Raw genomic sequence first — 22,798 nt, forward strand, 5'->3', positions numbered from 1 at the left:
CCCAGATGGATAGAGTTGTTTTAGTTGTGTTTGGTTTATTTGGGGCTTTCTGCATTCTGTTGGGGGAACACAAGCCTGGGAACCCACTACTCTGAGAGGAGAGTGGAATTGCAGAGGCACTCATGGTGAGCAGAAGAGACTGTGTTGATAATTAGTTGGGGGCGGGGCTGTTTGTCTGGGATATTGATACCCCCAGCAAGCCTGAGACTTTAAAATGATCTAGCTGGAGGGCTAACTCTTGAAAAGAAGCAGGAATGGGCCTTTGTAAATAGGGTTTTATGTGCTGTTTGATTGCACACAGGGCAGGAGTATGCCCTGCAGCCTCTCCCCCTCTCCTGCCCCCAGTGCATCTGTGCTGTACAGGGCAGGGTTATGGAAATGCTAATAGGCACCATGACATAGGCTATGCCTATCCTGTGCTGCAGTGAAGATTATGGGGGTGTGACTAGCAGTGCACACCAAAGTGCTGCACTGTAACTCCCCTGTGCGGCTGCATTAGCATAGTCCGGGTTGATGGGGACTACGTTAACACGAACTAGGTACCTTTTAGTTACACCAACGGCGTCCACACAGGGGAGTTACAGCGCAGCAATTTGATGTGCACTGCCATCTACACCCCATAGTCCAAACTGCGGGGTAGTGTAGACAAGCCCTAGGATGCACTTGACTAAAGTTACTCTGGCTTTGTTAGCAGCTCCCTGCTTTCCGGTGATTCCTTTCCCCTGCAGCTAGTGTGACACCCAGGCACCTCTTTTCATTTACAAATTGCAAGTGGAAGGGAGCCCCATCCTCAATCCCATTGTCCCTCCTATATGGGTTGCAGCTTGAGGAACAGAAGTTCTTTGACTAGCCCTACAGCCAGCAGCAGCACTCCTGTGCCCAGAGCTCAATGCTAGCGACCGGGGAGGGCTGCTAATGTGCATCTACAATGAGAGTCACTTTCAAAGGCAAACCTTGCCAAAGTAATACAAAATAACAATAGCACAATCGCTGTTAGCAATAGAACAGGGGTGAGGTGAAAACCAAACAGAAATATTCAGAGTGACTTGAGTCTTCTGTGGAAAAGATAAGGGCAGCAAAAGCACAGAATGAGCAAGTAGGATTAAGGGGAAGCTGAAGGGCTTATACAAATATTGCAGGAAAAATGCAAACATTAGCGAGGCGGTAGGTCTATTCTTTATTTGTTTATTACCCACTGTGTACAGGTCAAATCAACAGAGTATAAAAACACAGTTGTATCCCTATGGCTACAACTATGGCTCCTATTGTTGCTCACCATGGTGGAGCTGAACTGAGGGTAGAAACTGTGGGAAATTTGTAAAAAAAAAGAAAAATGTCCCCAGAAGAGATAAGAACAATACAGGTTTCAGAGTAGCAGCCGTGTTAGTCTGTATCCGCAAAAAAAACAGGAGTACTTGTGGCACCTTAAAGACTAACAAATTTATTTTAGCATGAGCTTTCGTGAGCTAAAGCTCACTTCTTCGGATGCATAGAATGGAACACACAGACAGGAGATATTTATACATACAGAGAACATGAAAAGGTGGAAGTATGCATACCAACAGGCAGAGTCTAATCAATTGAGATGAGCTATCGTTAGCAGGAGGAAAAAAAACTTTTTGAAGTGATAATTAAGATGGCCCATAGAAGGTGTGAGGAGAACTTAACATAGTGTCTAAGGTACCGTTACCTAGACTAAAGTGTGCAGTTATGGAACCCCCCCAATACCAAAAATTTGGTCAAAAATATTTTTGATCTGTGAGAAGAGCAACAAAAAATAATTAAGGGGTCTGCAGGGAATGATTTCTGAGAAAAGGATGTGGGGGGGAATTCTCTGCTGGTATAAACTGGTCCAGCTCCATTGACTTAAGTGGAGTTTTGCCCATTTATGCCATAAATATGTATAGCTTAGCTAAGTGACACTTAAAAGCCAAATACTTCTCTCCTTATTTAGGCAAATAGTCCCATTAATTTATTGAGGTGTCTCCACAGGTACAGAGAAGGGCTATTAGGATGATCCGAGGAATGGAAAACCTCCTTGTGAGAGGAGACTCAATGAGCTTGGCTTGTTTAGCCCAATCAAAAGAGGGCTGAGAGGAGATATGATTGCTCTCTATAAATACATAAGAAGGATAAATACCAGGGAGGGAAGTTATTTAAGTTAAGCACCAATGTGGACACAGGAACAAATGGCTATACACTGACTATCAACAAGTTTAGGTTCGAAATTAGGTGAAGGTTTCTAACCATCAGAGGAGCAAAGTTCTGGAACAGCCTTCCAAGGGGAGCAGTGGGGGCAAAAAACCTAACTGGCTTCCAGACTGAGCTTGATAAGTTTATGGAAAATCTCCATAGTTGGTGGTATGATGAGACTGCCTATAATGACATATAGCTGATCTGCAAAAGCTAGCAGCAAATATCTCCAATGGCTGGTGATGGGACAGTAGATGTGGAGGGCTCTCAGTTACTTCAGAGAATTCTTTCTCGGGTGTCTGGCGGGTGGCTTTTGCCCACATGCTCAGGCTCTAACTGATCGTCATATTTGGAGTCGGAAAGGAATTTTCTCCTGGGTCAGATTTGCTGAAACCTTGGGAGGAGTGGGGGGAGGTTTGCCTTCCTCTGCAGCATAGGGCATGGGTCACTTGCAGGTTTAAACTAGTGTAAATAGTGGATTCTCTGTAACTTGAAGTCTTTAAATCATGATTTGAGGACTTCAGTAACTCAGCCAGAGGTTATGGGTCTGTTACAGGAGTGGGTGGGTGAGCTTCTGTGGCCTGCAATGTGCAGGAGGTCAGACTAGATGATCATGATGGTCCCTTCTGGCCTTAAAATCTATGAGTCTGAGTAAGCCAAGCAGAAAATGGTCAATAATCTATTAATACCTGAAGGATGTAAACAGCAAGAAAGGTGAGGTATTGTTTGGAGTGATACAAAGATGGTATCGTTAGAACTAATGGGATGAAATTAAGGGGAATATGAAGAAAAATTGGTTAGACTGTGGAATAGTCTCCCAAAGGAAGGGGTGGAAGCCAGAGGAAGACTTTAGGCATTACATTCTAGCTTAGATCGAGCACTTGAAAATATACTGTAGGAAACAATCCCAGGACCAAAATGATCCGAGGGCTTTTCTGCCTCGTATTTGAATCTCTTAGGACACACAGAGACTCTTCTAGGGTCAAACCAAGCCATTTAGTGTTCCTTGTGGCCTGTTTTAAAAATCTGTTTATCTTGTAATAAATGCAGATACCAAGATAAACAAAACAGCACAAACAGCAGAGCTTGAGTATTTGCTGATAGACACACGGTTCAGGGCACTGCACCACTAGGACCAGGAAGGGCACAGATATTGATGTGACCCTGTGGTTCTTTCTCTCAGCATAATATAACTACAGAAAGATGTTTGTGCTCTGTCTTTATGCAAGTTCAAATAGCCCCCATGGGATCTCTGATTTCCTAAGTGTAGCAGGATGTTTTATTGGTGGCACACTGGGGTCTAGTATAAGACATACAATCCAAGCCTTTTAGAAACTCTAGTGAAGGACAGATGGGTCCCAGCTGCAGAGTTCAGATCCCAAATCCATCTTCATAACGAATCAAACCTCTCAAAGTTCAGGGATGTCGAGTTGTGGGGATTCTGGCTCATTATAAAGATAGAGGAGCAACTCCAAAATTTGGATCCAGATGATTCCAACTTTCTCAATGTTCAGGGATAATCAGATCAGAGGTTTTGGTTATGGCTCATCTCTAGCCCACATGTGATTCCTTTTATGCACGGGCTCAGTAGCAAATTGAAAGGTAAGGAAAATAGGCTATGAAGATGTCAGTAATCCATTATAAGAGCAAATTGAGGAGCCATATCAAAATAGGAATAAAAACTTTTCCTGGGGGATGGAGATAAGAAGTGTGGGTGTGTGAATATGAGAATTTCCTATACTACAATATGTAGGGAATGGAGGCCAGAACGATGGGTGGCCAAGCATATGATATAGTTTGTCCCCTGGTGTGAGTTGTGTATGAGAACTTTTCACAGCATCAGTAGACTTGTTTCTGTTTATGCATCAATATCACATGCCTGAATGGTTATGAAGGTGGGGAAAAGAGAGCAGAACAGGGAGGGAAGGAAATCAGAAGCAGTCAGTTGGATGGGGGAGAGAAGCAGGGGAATCATTGAGGATAGGAGAGGGTACAAAGTGAAGCAAGGGATATGAGGACAACTGGTGGGACCAAGGAGAAGTACAGGGGAAGAAAGTTGGACAGAAGGTGAAGTTTATGGGGAAGGTTCACTAGGGTAGAGCATTAGGAATAGGAGGGAAAAAGGAGCGAGAGTCGGATGGGAAAGATAAAGGAGGCAGCTTTAAATTGAATTTCAGCAGGTCGCCTTACCAGTGCTCGTATCAATTATGAGTACATCTGTTTTCATGTATAAACGTGATGAGCTGGGTGCACTCAAAATGGATTTATTCACAGATTTTGATTTTGGAACTGCAGTCAAGCAGGCCTCGGAGATCTTAGCAATTTGGGTCAGATTCTGGTCACATTTTACTACAGTGTGAATCTAGAGTAACTCCACTAAAGTTGATGGAGCTACCTAAGATTGCACTGGTACAAATGAGATTTAAAAATGTGACCTTTTGTGTTTAACATTGCCCATCGGGATCCTGCCAGAGCAGATCTTTGGGGGGGTCATGGCAGATCAAATGGATCCATGCTATAACATTAAGGGTACACACACTCTCTTGTAGCATGCTCTCTCTTTCTCTCATTTTGAGGGTATTGTGTTTGGGACTCTGAATTACTCAGTCTGCATTGAGTAAGTAGCTTCACCCTTGTATGCTACAGCAGGCAAATATTCCTGAATGAGTTCATACCATCTTTAGTATCAGTACAATGTTCAGTGGCACTGGTATGCAAATATCAGGTTTATGATTAACTGCTTTAAAATTCCAGGGAATTCCAAGTACACTTATTTGTTTGTATAGTGAAATTGAAACATTACACCCTTTACTTATTATATTTAAACTTTATCAGCTGGTCCAAAGGACAGAATAAGTCGTAGATATAGAGTTATATACAGCATATAGTGACCCACTGTCACATATATCTAAGCACTCCCTTCATCCCCTCTAGTACCTCCTCTGTCAGCTAGAAGTGAGACTGATGCATGAACAGCCTTGAGGCCAGTGTTACAATACTGAATAAGGATTGTACACTAGTCCCATAAAATCCCCAAGTTTGTCACTGCTATAATACCTGTCATTACTAACCTAAGGAGCAGAACCTCTGTGTGTGTGTGTGTGTGTGTGTGTATGAATAATTATAACAGCTGTCAATTTTGTTGTATTTGCAATAAACGTGGCGTTTTGCCTTGTCCCTCTTACAAGATCCTGTTGGTATCATTTTATTAGTATAACACAAGGAAGGACTGTTTGATCAGCAAGCACCAGGGGATTATTTTCTGTTTATTTTTTACCAACCTCATTATTAAATCCTGGAAAATTACCATAGGAACAGAGTACAAGATACTGCAATGAAGCACTGGCAGGGAGCTGGCATTTCATCATCCACTATGCCCAGTTACTTTGAACGTTGCATTACTCAATGCTCATAGCTTGATTTATTTTAAAAAGAAAAACCTTCTCCCTCATTTCTCCCATGCCTATTCTACAATAGCTCTTGCAAAAGGAGCAGTCCTACCATTTTGCCAGCCAGGGCAGAAAATATTTTCAGCCCCCCCCCCCCATTCCCTTTCTCCTGAGTGGTGGAGGGGGGGAAAAACAGCATGGCCAGCCAATCAGCAGAGCAAAAGTGGCCAGCTAATCACAGCAGAGCAAAACAGACAAAAAGCTGAGTGGTGTAGCAATCTGGCACCCCCTGGAAGTTAGAAGCCAGGGTGACTGCCCTGCTTGCACTCCCCCTAAAACCAGCCCTGTCTAGCAGATGGCACATGGCAGTGGATCTGTGGGAAGAGAGAGTGAGAGAGAGACAGAGAATCAATAACTCCCACTGAAGTTACTTCATTCTTATTCTGCAGCTGACAAATCAGACCCAAAAATGAACAAGCCCACAGCACTGAATTTTGAGGGTGTCAGATCCAGAGCCAAACTTTGCATCCTGCCCGTATTTTTATAATGGACCAAATCAGATCCTTGGATCTGAACAGCCCTGATCTTTGGGAAATGTTATCTCAGGACCTTAAAGCTCTGGGCCAATCTTTAATTTGCATACTGATTCCTCATAGGAAACTTTAAAATATCCTCTTTTAGAGCTGGCTGAAACTCTGAATTTGTGTTATGCAGGAAATGCCAACACTGCAAAATTTCTTTTCAAAATTTCTTGCAAAATGGAAATTCCCCAAAAAATTCAGTTTGGAAAATTTTGTTTTGGAAAACTTTGCAATTTTGTTTGAAAACAAAATTTTAATTTGAAATTTATTTTATGGTTTCCTCCCATTTTTATATTACTTTCATTATTCTTATATTATACTTTTTATTATTCTTATATTCTTGTGACATTTCAGAAATAGTTGTACAGAATATTCTGTCATCATGCCAAGCCATATTCTGCAGTAGTACTTCTCACATGTCATAATATTTGCAAGAAAGGAAGATCAGAACTCATTGAACTAAGTAGTGTTGTTTGCACTATCCTAAAAAAATTGTTCCAAGTTAACACAAGAATATTTATTGTTCAAAACATCAAGTTGTTTCATTACAATGCAAATAGGAGATACTTTGATCTAGAAAATAAGATATGATATTTCAGTCGGTATTAAGTACCAACTGCTCTTAATGATTTTAAAAATAAATTACTATAAAAATAAAATAAATATCAAATAAAGTAATCAAAAGTTCCAACTATTCTATTATGTCATTATTACATATTGTAACGTCATGTACTACTGAGAAGTCATGAAATAATGTAAAAAATAACAAAAGTAATATAAAAATGAAAAAACAGAACATTTAAAAAATTTTCCAAAACAAAATTTTCTGAAACAAAATGTTTGGTTTGGACACTTTTTTTGTGTAAATGTTGTCAACACTGATAAGACTTAATTTAAAAAATTATTTAGTCAAAACAGCTTTTTCTGATGGATGCTCTATTCTCTGTGGAGATAATTGGTTAGGTGAAGCTCTGTGTAGCTTGACAGCTTGTCTCATTCACCAACAGAAGTTGGTCCAATAAAAGATATTGCCTCACCTACTTTGTCTCTAAGGTCAGTGTAATAGGCTGCTCATGTTTATGTGAATGACTCCACTCTGTTAGAGGGTGTTGATACTGTTGGGAAAGGGTTCAGTGGGTTCTGCTGACTCTCAGAGCAGGTGAGTCATTATCATTACTCCCACACACACACAGACGGAAAGTGGGAGTGGCCTTTAGAGACGACCTATGGTGTGCACTGAGCAGACCTGAAGGAAGAATCTAAGAAGCAGCCACAACTGGGGAGAAGGTTTAAATTGGTCTTTATGGGTGTTTCTACACTAGGCAATAAAGCCTTCTCTACTTGAACCAATAGGATAGTATCATACATACCAGTGGTGCAGTGAGTTAAGAACCAATGCAGTTGCTCCTGTGCCCACATTAGCAGTCTGTGCTCACACCATTATGGCCACTCTTTCCTCTGAGTATGTTTCCCACATCTCCTGGCAGAGGTCCCAGAAGCAATGGATTCTGGGAAACTTTGAAAGCCTACTGGTACACTGTGGGACAACTGTAGAGTGTCTGTTTGCACTGCTGATATTGTTATATCAGCAATCTCTGTCCACATGGCTAGTAACATGGTGCAGCCTGATGTGGTAATTAGCCTTGATAGTTTAACCTGAATGGTCTTTGGCATACATGCCTACCATTGGGACCACTTTGGGTGTGGACATAGAGTGTGCAGCAAACACGTTGTAAGTGTGAATGTGGGTCAATTTTATGAATTTGCCATGGTGCCAGCTAGATTTTAAATCTGAAATAAAAAACTAGATTTGCCAATTTGATAAATGTTTTAGCCAATATTAGAATGGAATTTAATTAAGATAACCCCTTCTTACTGAGTCCAAGGAGAGTTAGCTTACTAATTTTAATGTTAGGTTCTCTTTAGGTCAGCTTTTACCTTGGACACTATTCCTCCAATCAGCACACATTAGCCAATCAAAAGTTTATTAATTCATCCAAATACATATATAGATCAACTTTAGCTACACTAAACATTCTAGGCATATACTGAACACACAAATACAGTCTTGCAAGAAATTGTCATACACAGGTTTACCAGTTATACCATGTAGCAATGCAAATTACCAATATTTCTTAATATTTACTTATAATAATCAATTATCAATCTTTTAGTACCTCTTAAAGTATGATTATTATGCTTCCAGTACCTCCAAGGAGTAAAAATGCACTTGTCTTAATGGCACTCTTAAAAGTGGGCTTCCTGCTATTTGATTAGTAAGGTATGAAAAGGACAAGTTTAAAATATCAAAAGCAGTTGCTTAAAGTTACTATTTAAATCTTTCTTAGTCCAACCTTCTTGGACTTACAAAGGAGAGCCCAGTGCATACCATTATTGAGCTAAAATCCAAAATATGGTTACTTGAGGTCTCACTATAGTTTAGAGTCAACAAGATAACTTTCAGTTATTTATGTTAAAGACCCAGAAGCAGAAATACAATCTTTGAAATGAAATCTCACCACATTTTCTTAGTTCTGTTAATCCTAGGTAAGATTAATCCTTTCCACTGGGCTTGTCCAAATATCAGTACCACTTCTGGATTCTGCAGCTTCTTTGTGGGTTTGGTCAACTGTGCTTCAACCTGTAGCCCTGGAGGAGAGCACAGGCTGTCTGTGGTGGCCTCAAAGTTATATACCCTGTTTTGGGGTCCCATGGAGGAGGGCAATCTTATTTTCTAATGGAACGCTTTCCAAATTGCTTTCAGCTCACTTCATTTCTCTGCTGCTTCTGTTGGTATCCAGTAGATGGCATTGATATATGACAAATTTCTTCTATGCTTCACTTAGTCAGAGGGATTTTTTATATGTGATTAAATTTGTGGATTGTATTTCACTGTTAGCCCAGACTATTTATTGGAATGCTATTTTTAAAGAAATTTCTTTTAACATTCCAAAGTTAGGTGCTTTTATATCTTTTAACATTCCTTTCTCCTTCTTGTGCTGTACAATTCCTAGCACTTCTACAGTGCAACAAACAAAACAAAAGTTTCTTAGCCTTCTAAATCAAGGGACATAGTCCATACATTCTTTGATTGTATATGAGCATTTCACATCCTTTAGGCCTTACGATAGAACAAGAGGCATGATCCACATAGAGAGAGATGGTTTATCTGATTCACAAGGCAGACAGATGTATATCTTCTAATTGGGGGTGAAAGACATATTGAAGGAACAAAATAGATTATTCAGGGCTTATTTGGTTCATAATGCAAACAAATGTACAGTTTATAATTTGAAGTGAAAACATATGCACTGGACTTCTTGTGGTAACAGTAAACTGTTCATAATGGATTTACACTCGCAGCTTCCCCACCCATCTCTTGGGCCACTTTATGTAGGCAAGCAGTGTGTTACTCTGTGTTTTCTCATTTAAAACCAAATCCTCTTAATTTTTAATATAAAAATATGTCCCTAAAGAAAAGATTCATTGTCTGCTTGTCAGTATCTTTCAAGTTGTTCCAGCTGACAACTTTATAGACCCAGACATCCCTTGAAATCAAGCTATGCAGATTGCAAATCTCTTGCAAGTAAGGATAATAAATCTTGACCATGGTGACACACTATACAGTACATGGAAAATGTGTGGCAACTGATTGACGCCTGTTATAGTGATAATGAGTCTATGGATGTGGGATGAAAGCCAACATCTTTTAATGAGTACACTAATGATTCAGAACATCAAAGATATTGTTTAGGCCTATAACCACAACCCTTAACAGCTGTGTGCTCTGTAATGACAATTTCATTAACTGCTTTAATAAGTCATATACTGTACATAATTTTATTAGTAATATTGTGCATCTGGCACAAAGCAGCTACAATGGTACATTTGATAATTCTAATGGCTATATCTGTGGGTTTGTGCCTTCTGTGTCATGAGAGAGTCCACTCCCTATATGGAATGCTGGCACCAATCCTGTTCTACATGGAAAACATTTAGTTTCCTTGGGGGGTGACACAGCTGTTGCATTTTGTGTCAATAAAGGGCAGAGATGTGCCTGAGGCAACAATGCAAGCTGCAAATAAAATGCATCAGCTATCATGTTTGAAAAATACTATGCATTTGTTTCCAACTTGCTAAGGAAATCTGGGTTTCTCAGGAAATATTCTGAGAAATGTCCCTAGAAACCAAACCACTCTCCACCATTTAATAAAATGTAGGTCAATTTGTCTGGCCAAAATGAATGTGCATGTAATTAGTGGGATGGATTGGTTTTCTGCTTCCTGTTAGTAACAGGTAATTAACAGGTACTTCCTTCCTGTCCCAGCCCAGCTCTGTTTCTTGTGGTGCTCAGCTACTGCTCTGATGTGTGCCTTTAAAATGTGTATAATGATAACGATAATTTTCATTCTGCTTTGTGCATCATGCTTCTCTTTTCACCCCGGAGCCAAAGAGGTCAGTAGTCATCACAAGCAGAAGCAAGTGGTGGTTCTGGTTTTCTTTTGCTATAGTTAAAATGGACTTCATGATGAATAGTGTAAACTTGAACCTCTGAACACCAAACACTGATGCAAACCCAGCTATTACAACTTAAATATAAACGATCAAGTTTGTCCCAGAACATCACCAACCTCTGTTCCAACCTTTTAGGATATCATGTTACAGTTAGCAAACAAGTTCAGTCAGTGAAGGCATTTGACTTTCGTTCCTAGTGACCTAGGTTCAAACTTCTGCAGCTCTGGATTCAAATCCTTAGGATTTCACCCTGAAGCCAATGGGGTTTGAGGTTCGTCAGCAGCTTGCAGTATCTAATTCTCCACTCTCAAATGAAGTACATTTGATGGTTTAATCTTAGTTCCCAGCTGGCAATCATGTGGGTGGGGGGAAGCTTGCTGTGAGCAGAGGCATAGGAGGGGGAGTGAGGGGAGCTACTGAGATTCAGCCATGAGGGTGTGGAAATGGGGGAAGCTAGCTACAGGCTGGAAAGGAGCAACCCAGCAGTTCCTTCATGGCTGGTGCCCTGTGCTTCCCCCTGCCTACTCGGTGGCTGGTGCCCTGTGTGCCGATGCCCCCCTGCCCAGATACCAATGCTCTGTCCCTGCCCCGATGGTTGGAAGATGTGTTCCTGCCCCTCCCTGGGGCCAGGTGTCTCCACCAGGCTAGAAGGTGGAACTGGGCTGGGCCAGGGAATCACGTGAGCAGCCTCCTCTGTTACCAGCTTTGCCCGTTACTTTGGGGTATGCTCATTTATTAGGGTTACTCTTCTGGGAGGAGGGGGGGTCTGTATTTCTATCAATGTACAGCTTGTGTCACTTGTGTTCTCTACTTCTCCCTGCTGCAATGGAGCTATCCTGCAGGACCTAGGTTCCCCAGGGCTGGGTTCTTCTAGCTTCGGAATCAGGACACACACACACACACACACTCATCTGAGAGGACCGGGTTAATCATCACTCCCAAGCTGACCACTTATATGTCCCTGAACTCAGCAGGCTGGGTCGAGCAGCACTTCCAAGCTTCCACCCTCATATGTCCCAGGTTCAGCACGTCTCTATCCCCACTTTCACATTACAATTGTTCTGGTAGTAACCCACTTGATGAGCAAACCCCACAGGAATTTTGGGTGCTTCAGGGATCTTTTAGCTTAGGTACGAGGAGTGTTGCTGCAGAGTGAATAAGGAAACCAAAAAACACCCATGGGTGGGAGGAGAGAGAGAGAGAAGCAACCAGCTTAATCATGAAAGTTATTTATTGCCAGGTAATAACCATAGGGGAGCCAAACAAACAAAACAGTTATAATGTTAAAACTAACTTAAACTTGATTATAAAAGTCAGGTTCACAAAACTATAACTCAAGTATCAGAGGGGTAGCCGTGTTAGTCTGGTTCTGTAGAAGCAGCAAAGAATCCTGTGGCACCTTATAGACTAACAGACGTTTTGCAGCATGAGCTTTCGTGGGTGAATACCCACTTCTTCGGATGCAAGTCATGTATTCACCCACGAAAGCTCATGCTGCAAAACGTCTGTTAGTCTATAAGGTGCCACAGGATTCTTTGCTGCTTCTACAAAACTATAACTGATCACACAAGTCAGGGTCAGAAGGCTACACAGAGAGAGAGAGAGAGAGAGAGAGAGAGAGAGAGAGCTGGGTTCTCACCACTCCGTGAAGCTTGAATTGATCGGGTGTCCCAGGTGATGGTGGTAGCTGAGAGTCCAGAGTGCTGGAGTCAGGCAGAGCCCCCAGCATGATCTGTCAGGAGAAGATGAAGTCCCAATGGAACTGATACAGATTTTGAATCTAGGCATCAGAACACTTACTTGAGCATGGGGGTGGGGGTTGTAGAAAAAAAACAATGGTTCAAGAGAGAACACTAGTTTTGTTTATGTGTAAACAAGAGAGTATATCAAAGTTGTTTTGTTCAGACTTTACCATGGGAGCTGATCATTCCTGGCTATGGGCAGTGTTCCTTGGAGGGAACTCACAATGCAATTACGGAGCTTCACTATTTTGGATACCAAGAAAGGATTTATTACTAGAATTGGTCAGATAACTGCTGAGCTGGGTGTGTGCACGTGTGGGTTCATTAACATCTGGAGCAGAGATCCCTCATCATGCACTGCTTCCCTGCTTTTCTGGTCCCAGAGTTCTGTGCAGTTCTTGCCTTGGAATCTCTGTTCTCCATTCTGTATGCTAATGGAGATGCCTCCTTGTCCTATCTTTGATGCAAATGAGGCTAGGGGAGTTTCTTTAATCCTGTCATCCTTATCCCAGGGGTTAGGTGTTTCTCTTCTTGCCTTTTCATTGCTTTTTGTAAGGCTATGGCTACACTTGCACTTCAAAGCACTGCCGCGGCAGCGCTTTGAAGCGCTAAGTGTAGTCAAAGCGCCAGCGCTGGGAGAGAGCTCTCCCAGCGCTGTCCGTACTCCACCTCCCTGTGGGGAATAACGTACAGTGCTGGGAGCCACGCTCCCAGCGCTGGGGCTTTGACCACACTGGCGCTTTGCAGCGCCGCAATTTGCAGCGCTGGAGAGAGTGTGTTTTCACACCCTGCTGCAGCGCTGCAAATTTGCAAGTGTAGCCAAGGCCTACGTCTTTCTTCTGATGCAGATTTAGTTCAAACAGCGGCTGGGGGAGGGGAAGGTCTTTTGTGAGGCAGATAGGCATGCCCTGTTTCCCCAAGAACACAGAGCTGCTAGGTAACACCTCTCCCAGCTGTCTGTCGCCCTTGTGCGATCTCTGCACACCAGCCCTGAGCAGTTGGTAGTTTAACTCAAAGGAAACCCTGGATTGCTGCTGTAGATGATGTTGCAGATAAAAATGAAAATACATTAATTAGCAGAGTCATGTGAGAAATGTTTTCATCGCATCCACCTGTACTGTCCCCTAAAACATACTATCACTGTTCCATGGTTATTATGAAACATGCTATCTTTCCTTAAAACTGTAGCAGGAAGGTAGGCAAAAACTCGGCAATGAAGCTGAAGGAGACAGAGCAATGATACCACTTTCCTTATTGTAATAAAGTTCCTTGTTCAGTGTTACAAGAAATTTACTCTTTCTGATTCTCTACTCTTGTCATGTGGCTCACTTTCATACGTGCGGAATTCACAGAAGGAGCGAAAAGGAAGTTAACATGCAAGCATTTCACAAACCCAGGACATGCTCTAGTACGTAATTTCGTGATATCATCAGGCACCAGCATATTTCCAACATTGATCATCTTAGGGAAACAATATCCATTTTTTGTCTTTCATTTCCAGAGGTCTGTTTTCAAATTTGTGAAAATCTGGTTTCAAATTCAGAGTTAAGGCTTAACCCTTCATCGCCTTCTGTTTAAGGCACTGGATTAGGAGTCAGGAGATTTGGACTTTATTTCTGGCTTAGCCACAGACTTCCTATGTGCCCTTAGGCAAGTTATATGATTTTTGTATCTCAGTTGCCCATCTGTAAAATGGAATAATAGCACTTCCCTACCTCACAAGAATGTTGTGAGGATAAATCTGTTAATCTTTGCAATGAGTGCTAGAGAAAAGCCTATAGATTCAAACCTGAATACATATGAATGACCCTTTCCGATAAAACCTAGTCTGCCAAACAATTTGTGAATTAACACTAATACATACTGTTGTGCAAAACTCAACCCCAACGGGGTGCAAAGGTGTAAGGGTCTTTTATTCTTTCAAGAAAGGATGTAAAAGGAAGGTATCTTATTTGTCTGAGAAATTCCTCATGTGCATGTTTTCAGACCTGGATTCGGAGCATCAGTTGCTACAGCAACATGAAGCAATTATTCACCACAGTTCATCTGTAACAAAAGGTAAACCTGACACATTGATTTTTTTTTCCCTACAAGGTTTTTACTTAATAATTCACCTTCAAGGAGATGAGCTGATGATTCTTAACTGAGATAAGAGTAGAGGTGGGGGAACGATTCAGAGATAAGTTTATTCTCTATTGTGAATTATCCATGGACCATCTAAGACTTTTACAAACCAGTTCATTATTCTGAATTATTTTCTTAATGGCTTATGCAAATCTATTTCAACCTATGCATTTCTGACCAATCATTCACTTCAATGTTTGTTTTGAATATTTGCAAGTCCCTATTCATTCTGTGGCCTAAGTCACATGGTATTGTTTCTGCTCCCTGACTGGATGACTTCAAAACCCACAAAGATCTTTCAAGATGACTACAAGAACACTTCTGCTGTGAGCATTCATGCAAATACATTGTCAAGTGCATGGCGGAACAAATGCAGAGTTGTGCGCATGTTTGACATTTCCTCTTCTCACAAGCAGGGGCGGCTCTAGGCACCAGCGGGCCAAGCGCCCGCTTGGGGCGGCATCCTGGGGAGGGCGGCATTTGGCTCCGGTGGAGCTCCCGCCGGCATGCCTGCGGCAGGTCCACCGGAGCCCGGGACGAGAGGACCTGCCGCAGTCATGCCTGCGGCGGGTCCCGTCTTCCCGCGGCTCCGGTTGAGCTCCCGCAGGCATGACTGCGGCAGGTACGCTCGTCCCGGGCTCCGGTGGACCTGCCGCAGGCATGCCGGCGGGAGCTCAACCGGAGCCAAATGCCGCCCTCCCCAGGACGCCGGAGCCGCGGGAAGAAGGGACCCGCCGCGGGACTGGGGAAGGGCGGCGCAGCGCTCCGCGCTGCTTGGGGCAGCCTACTTTGTAGAGCCGCCCCTGCTCACAAGCATTCTGGTGAACAAAATTTCATGAATGTGACTGTTGAGGAAAAGTGAATAAGAGGGCTGGCAAGTATTGCCAAAGCAAATTCAGTGCTTTTATACAGACAATTGTTCCCACGTGCTTTTTTTGCAGTATTTATCCTGGTCTCCCTGATGAGGCGAAAGATTGAGAGAAGCTTTTTATTGTGTTGCTAATCCATACCCCATGCCCTCTGCAGAGCACCGTTCTTTTGATACTGTCTGTGCCCCAGCACCTTGAGAGAGAAGCAGGGGTAGTGCTGATGGATCCTCCACTGCACACATCCACCAGTAACCCTCAAACACTTCATGGGATGTGTGCAACAGGCATGGAAGCTACTGCTGTCCTATGGCTGCAGGAGGAGTGTCTCAATTGCTGCTGAGTGACCTGCATGGGAGTTTCTTTATCCCATACCGTGGACCCTAGGAAATCTCCCCTGAGCAAAGTTTGTGTATTTAGGTTGCCTGCATGGATGAGAATTTGGTTCTTGAAATCAGAAACTGAATAGAGTGGGGAGTGAATGTACCCAAGGACTTGGCTATAGTGATTAATTCCAGAGGACAAAGGCAGGAGAGATATGCAATGAGCTGCAAGGACATCAGATAATATTAGCTTAGCAATCAATACACATCTAAAGTGCTTCATGCCATCCACTGTGCCCATCTGGGCTGCCAGGGCCGGAGACCATCTGCAAACTCCATTCTTACTTTGTGACTTTTGTTCAAATGCCAAGATCTGAGTCATTCCAATCCCCTGGTAACGCTGCCAGAGCAATGGCCTTACCAGGAAACTGAATCCACCCCTTCCTTCAAACAGTCTGCATCACTTCATTTAAGGAACAGAGTTGCAGGCTGTAGATATTAGCAACTGGAAATAATTACGGTCTTAGATCATGCAGCTGTTCCCTGTGTCTGTGCAGAAGTACTCCCTTCAGCATATTAAGTAAGATTGTGTATCAGCTAAAGCAATGTTTTCACAGCATCATCCCGCATCACTATTTTACACAAATTCTATTAGCAAAACTCCAAGGGCCAGAAGATGGCTCTTAGGTATAGGCCCACACTGCAAGTGCTGCTCAGCCCCAAAGAGAGCTCCAGGAGGCAATGTCTCCTAGACTTCTTGTGGTGCATAGCTGCTCTGCTACCCCCTAGGGGCAGTGTGCAGCTGGGTAGCTGTGCTAGCTGGGGTAGAGAGGGAGCAGGGTCTCCATACTCTTCCCCCACCTTCTCCTGTGGTATCTTGAACACTGCCCCTACTCTTGCTTGGGTTGCCAACTTTCTAATCGCACAAAACCGAACACCCTAGCCCCGCCGAGGCCCCACCCCCTGCCCCGCTCCTTCCCGAAGGCCCTGCCCTCCACTCACTACATTCCCCTTCCCTTGGTGGCTTGCTCTCCTCCACCCTCACTCACTTTCACTGGGCTGGGGCAGTGGATTGGGGTGCAGGAGGGGGTGAGGGCTCTGGGGTCGGGCTGGGGGTGAGGGGTTTGGGGTGCAGGAGGGGGCTTCAGACTAGGGGGTGGAGCAGAGGGGTTCAGGGAGAGGGACGGGGCTCTGGGCTGAGGCAGGGGATTGGGGTGCAGGGGGGTGAGGGCTCTGGGATGGGGATGGAGATGAGGGGTTCAGAGTGCAGGAGGGGGCTGCCAATTGAGGCAGGGGGTTGGGGTGCAGGAGAGGGCTCAGGGCTGGGGCAGGGGGTTGGGGCACAGATTTACCTCCAGTGGCTCCTGGTCAGCAGTGCAGCGGGGGGACTAAGGCAGGCTTCCACCTGTCCTGACTCCACACTGTCCCCCAAAAGTGGCCAGCAGGTCCGGCACCTAGGCGCAGGCATGGCAGGTGGCTCTGTGCACTGCTTTCGCCCGCAGGCAGCACCCTCACAGCTCCCATTGCCTGGTTCCTGGCCAATGGGAGTGCGGAGCCAGTGCTCAGGGCAGGGGCAGCATGCGGCGTCCCGTGCGCCCCCCCCCCCCCCCCGCCTAGGGGTCAGACCTGCTGGCTGCTTCCAGGGCACAGTGCCAAGTCAGGACAGGTAGGAACTAGCCTGCCTTAGCGCTGCAGCGCTGTTGGCTGGACTTTTAACAGCCTGGTCAGCGGTGCTGACCGGAGCCACCAGGGTCCCTTTTCGACTGGGTGTTTCGGTCGAAAACCGGACACCTGATCACCCTAACTCTTGCATACCCACACAGGAGCCCCAAATCTAGACCCAAAGTAAAAAACAAACCAGGAACAAACAGGAAAGCCATTCATTCTCTAGCACTCCAAAGAAGGGATGATACCTACTTGCTATTACATTAATGAATCTGAGCTCATCTGTGTCCATCTGTAACAAAAGTGCCTAGGGGAGAGCAGCGCGGTCTCTTTTACATTTGGTTTCACAAATGTATCAAACTGTGTTTGCCCCTCTGGGTAAGATAAAAGTGCCCTTGCTTGATTAGCTTTCCTGGGATCACACTGTGAAAGCAATTTATATTCCTGCACAAGGCTGAGGATTTTCTGCAGCCCTGCTGCCCAGGCCCCATCAGGACTGTGCGTGCTTCTGAATGTGTTTGTATTCACCTTCTATGGATAGTGCCTCCCAAAAATTATTTAAAATGAGAGATGAACCAGCCAGTTCTGAACATGAGGGAGGAAATCCATTTAGCCACAGGTATTGTGTAGTCTTTCCCCTTCACTGATGAGATAAAGAACTTTGCTCACCCCTGAGGTCAGGGAGAGCTTAGGAATTTCAAAGTATTTCCATGCTACAACCACCATAAGCACATAAATACCAAAGAGAGAGAGAGAATGATACATGGAGTGACCCATACACAGCTTATGTGATAGTGAAGCTGAAGGAGGGGTGCAGTTGGAAAGAAAGTGGGCAGAGGTCCAATCCTGTAGCTTGATGCTGTCAGTGATGGAGATCAATGGGTACAGCCTCATGCAGTAAAAGCCTGAACTTCGTTAATCTGAATTTTGAATTCCTTTGCTTTTGGGCACACACGCAGTCTGTAGACAGCTCCAGAGTCCTAATGGTTTCTTCTATTCAATTATCTTTGGGGCTTTGAGGCTACTGCTGCCTATGATTGCTCTAGTTATCATACCCGTTTGTACTTGATTCTCAAAATTGACTTGTGTCATTAATCCATGAGCTCTTTGACATAAGCATGTTTAATGGCTCTAGAATAATCAGTTTGGTTGAGAGTGTAAGATTTTGTATCTTTCCTTCATGCTGGTTGAACTCTCAATAGAAGGCAATGGCTATTTTGATCAACGTATGTTGGTACTGTAGTTCAGTGAGCATGAAGCACACATTTCAGAGGCATAACTGATTTGATGCATCACTGAATAAAACATGAGATAATTAAAAGCAAAGCTCAGAGCAGCATTGAGCCTATGGGCACTAATCCAAAGCAGCTCTCATAATCTTTGAGGTTGTTTTCTTTATTCCCATGTGTGGAGGTTTGTTCAGGTAGCTGTTCATGACACTCCGCTGCTCATCAATGAGTTCTTCCCAAATCCAGTTCTTGTCATTGGGCCCAATCTCACAAAATACTGAATCTTTCTCGTAAGATGCTGATGGTCCTTAGCTCCCATTGAATACACTACACCTGAGCCTGCAAGGTGCTGAGCTCCTAGTAAAATAAACGGGACCTGAAGGTGCTCAGCATCTGACAGGATCAATATTTATAGTTAGAAACTAAAAAGCCTCAGCAAGAGAATGTTTGGGGTAGAATTCCTGGATTGGAAGTGCTGGATTCTGTCTTGACTTTCCCTTATTTAAAATGGGGTAAAGAACATTCCTCACCTTACAGCTCAAGCAAGGCTGGATGCAATCATGGATCCCCTGATCCCACCCTGAGGCTGGGCTGTTTAAGCAAGAAGAGGCCCCTGATCAGGAGAGGAGGATTTAAAGTCATGTCTGTTGCTTACCCAACTGGGGGCTAGATAATTTGTTTCCTAACTCTAAATTTGGGAGCTCTGAGCCAGGGCTCTGAGGTAAGGGCTTTATGAGCTTTGTTAAGACTCCTCTCTTCCTAAGGCCGTCTTAAAGAGGGTATGTTTATTTTGATATATTCTTTTGGCTTTGCCTTACTGGAATCCTTGATAGGGAACTTACTGATGACCCCATTAGAATAGGGTAACCTGAGGTACCACACCTGAGCCACAAAGGGGTATTGGCATGGCACATCCCTTTAACATGGAGGTCCTTTGATATTTCTCTGCTGGTAGGTAGTTTACTGCATTACTAGATATCTCCTGCTTTTAAATACTAGTTTAGAGCACTTCATAAGGCTCCATTTGTGTCTCTGAAGTCAGAGTGCAGATTTCCTTCCTTCCTGGACTTGTGGTTCTCTCAACAGAAGTTTTGCAGGGTTTGTGCCATAATGCTGCAGGGCAGGCTTTATCTAGGTCTAAGTCATTGATTCTCAAGCATTCACATACCATGACCCCATCTTATAATTGAAAAAGTTTCAGCCCCACCCCACCCCCGCCAGCAAATCACTGCACTATGCCAGAGCGTTGCCAGCTCATTATTTCAATGCAAGTTTCAGGATAGTTGGTGTTTTTCTTAGAGCCCCAATTTCTTGTGTCATTTGATTATGTGAGACTCTCGGCTTTTTTTAAAATAAGTTTCTAGCCCTCATAGTTGCAAAGAAAAGCTCAAAGACATGACCTGAGTATGAACTAAAGTGTCAAAAGCCAGAAGGCAAATAAAAAGAATACAAAATGTATTTAGTTTTAAATAAACCTTTTAAAGTCTTGTGGGGTTTTGTTTGTTTTTTTTCCTTGGGCAGCCTGGTCTGTGATTTATGAGCACTTGAGTTTGGCAACACTGGGAATCTTGATGCACTCTTTGAAGAGTTTGGTTTGTTTCCAGTTGTGATTGCTGCTTTTTGTCCTCTTCTGTGCAGATTTTATCATTTGGGGTAAGATTCTTTGTGCATTCTGGCCTCAGATTACCTTTCCCTGCAGGGATAAACCATAGTGTACCTTGCCCTTCTTTAAATACACCTACAGTCCTTTTGTTTAGTAGCATTTTTCACTAAGCTATCTTTTCCCTGTGGTCTATTTGTAATCTCGTTATTATACTGCCCTCTGAGGTGTATTGGGAAACAGCAACCAGGAGACCTGGCTTCTGTTTTCAACTCTGCCATGGACTCACTGTGGTGTGTTGTGTGAGTCATTTAATTGCTCTGTGCCTCAGTTCTGGATCTGTGAAATGAGATCATCACTTTTGTAAAGAGCCTCACCTAAGAAGCGCTATATGTATCTATTCAGATTATTGTTACTAATACATTATTATGGCATAAAGTATCAGAGGGGTAGCCGTGTTAGTCTGGATCTGTCAAAAGCGACAAAGAGTCCTGTGGCACCTTATAGACTAACAGAAGTATTGGAGCATGAGCTTTCATGGGTGAATACCCACTTCGTCAGACGCATGTGGTGGAAATTTCCAGAGGCAGGTATAAATATGCAGACAAGAATCAGTCTAGAGATAACGAGGTTAGTTCAGTCAGGGAGGATGAGGCCCTCTTCTAGCAGTTGAGGTGTGAACACCAAGGGAGGAGAAACTGCTTTTGTAGTTAGCTAGCCATTTACAGTCTTTGTTTAATCCTGAGCTGATGGTGTCAAATTGCAAATGAACTGAAGTTCAGCAGTTTCTCTCTGGAGTCTGGTCCTGAAGTTTTTTTGCTGCAGGATGGCCGCCTTTAAATCTGCTATTGTGTGTCCAGGGAGGTTGAAGTGTTCTTCTACAGGTTTTTGTATATTGCCATTCCTAATATCTGACTTATGTCCATTTATCCTTTTACGTAGGGATTGTCCAGTTTGGCCAATGTACATAGCAGAGGGGCATTGCTGGCATATGATGGCATATATTACATTGGTGGATGTGCAGGTGAATGAACCGGTGATGTTGTGGCTGATCTGTTTCAGTCCTGTGATGGTGTCGCTGGTGTAGATATGTGGGCAGAGTTGGCATCGAGGTTTGTTGCATGGATTGGTTCCTGAGTTAGCGTTACTATGGTGCGGTGCGTGGTTGCTGGTGAGAATATGCTTAAGGTTGGCGGGTTGTCTGTGGGCGAGGACTGGCCTGCCTCCCAAGGCCTGTGAAAGCGAGAGATCGTTGTCCAGGATGGGTTGTAGATCCCTGATGATGCGTTGGAGAGGTTTTAGCTGAGGACTGTAGGTGATGTCCAGTGGAGTTCTGTTGGTTTCTTTCTTGGGCTTGTCTTGCAGTAGGAGGCTTCTGGGTACACGTCTGGCTCTGTTGATTTGTTTCCTTATTTCCTCATGTGGGTATCGTAGTTTTGAGAATGCTTGGTGAAGATCTTGTAGGTGTTGGTCTCTGTCTGAAGGGTTGGAGCAAATGTGGTTATACCTCAGCGCTTGGCTGTAGATGATGGATCATGTGATGTGTCTGGGATGGAAGCTGGAGGCATGAAGGTAGACATAGCGGTCAGTAGGTTTTCAGTATAGGGTGGTGTTAATGTGACCGTCACTTATTTGTACCGTGGTGTCTAGGAAGTGGATCTTCCCTGTAGATTGGTCCAGGCTGAGGTTGATGGTGGGGTGGAAGCTGTTGAAATCGTGGTGGAATTCTTCCAGAGTCTCCTTCCCATGGGTCCAGATGATGAAGATGTCATCAATGTAGCATAGGTAGAGAAGGGGTGTGAGTGGACAAGAGCTGAGGAAGCGTTGTTCCAGGTCACCCATAAAAATGTTGGCATATTGTGGGGCTATGCAGGTGCCCACACTGGTCTGGAGGTATATATTGTCACCAAATTTGAAATAATAGTGCATGAGGATAAAGTCACAGAGCTCAGCAACCAGTTGTGCTGTGGCATCATCAGGGATACTGTTCCTGACAGTTTGTATTCCATCTGTGTGTAGGATGTTTGTGTAGAGAGCCTCCACATCCATGGTGGCTAGGATGGTGCTTTCTGGAAGATCACCAATGCATTGTAGTTTTCTCAGGAAATCAGTGGTGTCATGGAGATAGCTGGGAGTGCTGGTGGCGTAGGGTCTGAGTAAAGAGTCCGCATATCCGGACAGTGCTTCAGTGAGAGTGCCAATTCCAGAGATGACGGGGCGTCCAGGATTTCCGGGTTTGTGGATCTTGGGTAGTAGATAGAATAACCCCGGTCGGGGCTCTAAGGGTATGTTGATTTGTTCCTGTATTAGTGTAGGGAGTGTCCTGAGTAGATGGTGCAGTTTCTTAGTATATTCCTCAGTGGGATCTGAGGAAAGTGGCCTGTAGAATTTGATATTGGAGAGTTGTCTGGCAGCCTCCTTTTGGTAGTCAGACCTGTTCATGATGACAACAGCACCTCCTTTATCAGCCTCTTTGATTATAATGTCAGGATGGTTTCTGAGGCTGTGGATGGCATTGCATTCTGCACGACTTAGGTTATGAGGCAAGCAATGTTGTTTTTCCAGAATTTC

General features: G+C 43.9%; 1 protein-coding gene across 4 annotated transcripts in view; it reads left to right on the forward strand.

Annotated features, from left to right (window-relative positions):
- Positions 1-19,200: 19,200 nt before the first annotated feature.
- ELF5 (E74 like ETS transcription factor 5) overlaps positions 19,201-22,798 on the forward strand; it is a 49,635-nt gene continuing 46,037 nt past the window's right edge. For 3 of the 4 annotated variants that reach the window (XM_039537351.1, XM_039537350.1, XM_039537352.1), the window contains exon 1: positions 19,201-19,348. The gene's annotated coding sequence lies outside the window, so the exon portion shown is untranslated. Of the gene's footprint in view, positions 19,349-19,506; positions 19,579-22,798 lie in introns of those variants that run through there. The other variant, XM_039537354.1, reaches the window with a different exon arrangement.

The sequence above is a fragment of the Mauremys reevesii genome, linkage group 4, assembly GCF_016161935.1.
Source record: "Mauremys reevesii isolate NIE-2019 linkage group 4, ASM1616193v1, whole genome shotgun sequence".
Taxonomy (NCBI): Eukaryota; Metazoa; Chordata; order Testudines; family Geoemydidae; genus Mauremys; species Mauremys reevesii.